Below are 4426 nucleotides of genomic sequence, written 5' to 3' on the forward strand. Positions count from 1 at the left end.
CTACTACCTAGTTCTGCGCATCTCCCATTGATTCTAGTTTCATCAGTACCATTTATAATGCTTGATTATCAGTTTGATTAAACTCTATTTCTGGTAAACTGGTTGTGGCAGGAAGCCGTGAATAATTTTTGTGGATACTACGTTTGCGAGTACATCTACAACGCGACAGTCTCTAAGCGGGGCTACTCTGAAAAACAATATGAAGTGCGTAAGCAAAAATATTCATAATTTTATTTTATTACCATCATTTTTGTTGAGTTTCATTCATATACATGGATTGACCCCCTTCTTCAAATTAGGCCTGGCAGATGCAGGATGAACTCCTACCACAGGATCGCATAAAAACAATTCAAGAGGAATTGGCGGGATTCTTTTTGGACCACGTGCTCAATAAAGCCGGAGAATACCATGTGGAAAATGCTATTGACATGAGATGTTAGGGATTGTATATATGTACCTAGTAGCATCGGATAGATATAGGAAAACTTGTTGTTCGACCAATCTCTCGGAGAAAGAGAGGTCACTCCTCTATATATATGTTCATGACGATCTTGTAATTAATGATTCCTTCATTTACTTACTAGCTAGCGTGTCGAGTTCTCTCTATACGTATAGTAGCTAGCGTCGACCAAGCATGGAGATAACAGAGCACACTTCTCTCTATTAGCTAGCTAACACCCTAAATTTACCCCACAAAACCCCCTAAACCCACACCCTTTCAAAAAAAACCTCAGCTCCTGCCAGCTGCTGACGCGTGGACGCTCTTTGGTCCTGGTTGGTCTCTGCGGCCACGTGGAGCCCCACCTGTCCCGGTTCGTAAGCGAACCGGGACTAAAGGATTTGGGCTTTAGTCTCGACCCTTTAGTCTCGGTTCCAGAACCGGGACAGATGGGCCTCTAGAACCGGGACAAATGGGCCTTTGTCTACTAGTGTATATGATTCACGTTAGACCTTTTGGTCTCCATTGTTCCGAGACCATGTCTGAACATGCTAGGCTTGCCAAGTTTAACCCAAGTATTCTGCATGTGCAGTATTGTCTTACACCCGTTGTATGTGAACATAGAGTCTATCCCACCCGATCATCACGAGGTGCTTCAAAATGATGAACTTTAGCAACGGTGCATACTCGGGGAGAACACTATTATCTTGAAATTTAAAGAAGGGATCATCTTATAATGCTACCGCCGTTCTAAGCAAAATAAGATGCATAAAGGATAAGCATCCCATGCAATCAAAATATGTGACATGATATGGCCATCATCATCTTGTGCTTTTGATCTCCATCTCCAAAGCATCGTTATGATCTCCATAGTCACCGGCTCGACACCTTGATCACCATTGTTGCGTCGTGGTCATCGCGCCAACTATTGCTTCTACGACTATTGCTAACTCATAGCGATAAAGTAAAGAAATTACATGGCGCTTGCATTTCATACAATAATTAAGAGATAATCATAAGGCTCCTGCCAGTTGTCGATATTACAAAACATGGTCATCTCATACAATAACGTATAACTCATCATATCTTGACTATATCACACCACAACATGCCCTGCAGAAACAAGTTAGACGTCCTCTACTTTGTTGTTCCAAGTTTTACGTGGCTGCTACGGGCTTCTAGCAAGTACCGTTCTTACCTACGGCACAAAACCACGACGGTGATTTATCAAGTTTGCTATTTTAAACTTCAACAAGGACCGACCATAGTCAAATTTGATTCAACTAAAGTTGGAGAAACATACACCCGCCAGCCACCTTTATGCAAAACAAGTTGCATGTCTGTGGGTGGAACTGGTCTCATGTACGTGGAAATGTAAGGTTGGTCCAGGCCGCTTCATCTTACAATACCGCCTAATCAAAATAAGATGTTGGTGGTAAGCAGTATGATGATCACCGCCCACAACTCTTTGTGTTCTACTCGTACGTGCATATCATCTACGCATAGACCTGGCTCTTGATGCCACTGTTGGGGGGCGTTGCATGGAAAACAAAAAAATTCTATGCACCCGCAATGATCTATCCATGGAGATGCATAGCAACGAGGGGGAGAGTGTGTCTATGATACGTCTCCAACGTATCTTTAATTTTTTATTGTTCCATGCTATTATATTATCTGTTTTGGATGTTTTATATGCATTATTATGCTATTTTATATTATTTTTGGGACTAACCTATTAACCTAGAGCCTAGTGCCAGTTTCTGTTTTTTCCTTGTTTTTGAGTTTCGCACAAAAGGAATGTCAAACGAAGTCCAAACGGAACAAAACCTTCGTGATGATTTTTCTTGGACCAGAAGACACCCGAGAAGCTTGAGAACCAAGTCAGAAGAGCCACGAGGCGGGCACAAGGCGGGAGGGAGCACTCCCAACCTTGTGCCCCCCCGTGACCAACCTATTTCTTGTGCTTATATATTCACATATATTCCCGAAACCCCGGAGGGGAGGACGAAACCACTTTTCCACCGCCGTAACTTTCTGTATCCGCGAGATCCCATCTGGAGGCCTTTTCCGGTACTCTGCCAGAGGGGGATTCGACCACGGAGGGCTTCTACATCATCACCATTGCCCTTCTGATGAAGTGTGAGTAGTTTACCATAGACCTACGGGTCCATAGCTATTAGCTAGATGGCTTCTTCTCTCTCTTTGATTCTCAATACCATGTTCTCCTCGATGTTCTTGGAGATCTATCCGATGTAATCTTATTTTGCGGTGTGTTTGCCGAGTGAAGGAGCCCTGGATTAAGGGGTCCCCGGGCGTCCGGGCTATGTGACATGGGCCAGACTAATGGGCCATGAAGATACAAGACAGAAGACTTTTTCCCGTGTCCGGATGGGACTCTCCTTTGCGTGGAAGGCAAGCTTCGGATGTGAAGATTCCTTTCTCTGTAAACCGACTCTGTACAACCCTACGTCCCTCCGGTGTCTATATAAACCGGAGGGTTTAGTCTGTGGAGGCAATCATAATCATACAGGCTAGACATCTAGGGTTTAGTCATTATGATCTTGAGGTAGATCAGCTCTTGTAAACCCCATATTCATCCAAGATAATCAAGACGGAAGTAGGGTATTACCACCATCAAGAGGGCCCGGACCTAGGTAAACATCGTGTCCCTGTCTCTTGTTACCTTTGATCCACAGACGCACAGTTCGAGACCCCCTACCCGAGATCTGCCGGTTTTGACACCGACATTGGTGCTTTCATTGAGAGTTCCGCTGTGTCATCGTCACAAGGTTCGATGGCTCCATCAGTCATCCACAACAATGCTGCCCTGAGGGACGTCTTTCTCCCCGGCCAGATCTTTGTGTTTGGCGGCTTCGCACTGCGGGCCAACTCGTATGGCCATCTAGAGCAGATCGACAGCTACGCCCCAGGTCACCAGATTAGTTTTGGATATCTGGATTATGTCGCCGATATGTGAGGAGATTTGATCTTCCAAGGGTTCGCAACCCCAACCTCCGCTCCAGCCTTATAGCCGGAGCGCATCACCAGGTCCAAAGACGGGATTCCCGAGCCCGCCGGGCTATCTTCGGCTATCGAGCCTATTACGGGAGAGCCGGAGGAAGCAGCACCACCGGCAATCATCATGAAACCGGACTCTTCTCCGAACACTGGCTCCGAACTCTCGGAGTTAGCATCGTGTGAGCTTGGCAAAGGAGTTTTCTTCCCGCCGTACTCCACGAACTCTTTTCTCCCTGGCCTTTAAGCGAGGTTCTGGACTTAATGCGATCCCTCGTCGTTACAGAGGGCAACGCCCGAATTACGCCCAGCCCGGACTAGGGGCTGAGAGCGGGGAACTTTACATCCCACCGACCACCCAGTTCATAGCCACTGTCAAGGACTTAACTGACATGCTCGATTATGGCTCCGAAGACATCGACGGTATGGATGACGATGCCGGAGAAGAGCAGGCCCAAAACCCGCCGTTTACCGGACGCTGGATGGCCACCTCTTCATATGACGTATACATGGTGGATACACCGAAAGAGGGTAATGGTGATAACGAGAAAGATCTAGTTGAGGGTAAACCTCCTGAGATACAACCAAAGCGCCGACGTCAGCGGCGCCGCTCTAAATCATGTCGTGGAAGAGACAGCTATACCGGCGCTGGAGACAATAATACTCTAAACGACGCCGAAGACCAAGAAGACCCCGTCGAGCCAACCTCTGAACAGGACGATCGGGAAGATGGGCAAATTGGCCCTGATGAACACGCAGTAAACGAAGACTCGGGGATAGTAATTATCTTCCACTCTCCAAGGATGAGGTGAGCGCTTTAAGCATCGGCTAATAGCCACTACAAGGAGCCTGAAAAAGAAACAGCAGCAGCTTCAAGCTGACCAATATCTGCTCAACGACAGGTGGACCAATGTCCTCGCAGCCGAGGAATACGGCCTCGGGCGCCCAACCAAGAGTTACCCGAAGTGTAAG

Source organism: Triticum aestivum, chromosome 1D, assembly GCF_018294505.1.
Source record: "Triticum aestivum cultivar Chinese Spring chromosome 1D, IWGSC CS RefSeq v2.1, whole genome shotgun sequence".
Taxonomy (NCBI): domain Eukaryota; kingdom Viridiplantae; phylum Streptophyta; class Magnoliopsida; order Poales; family Poaceae; genus Triticum; species Triticum aestivum.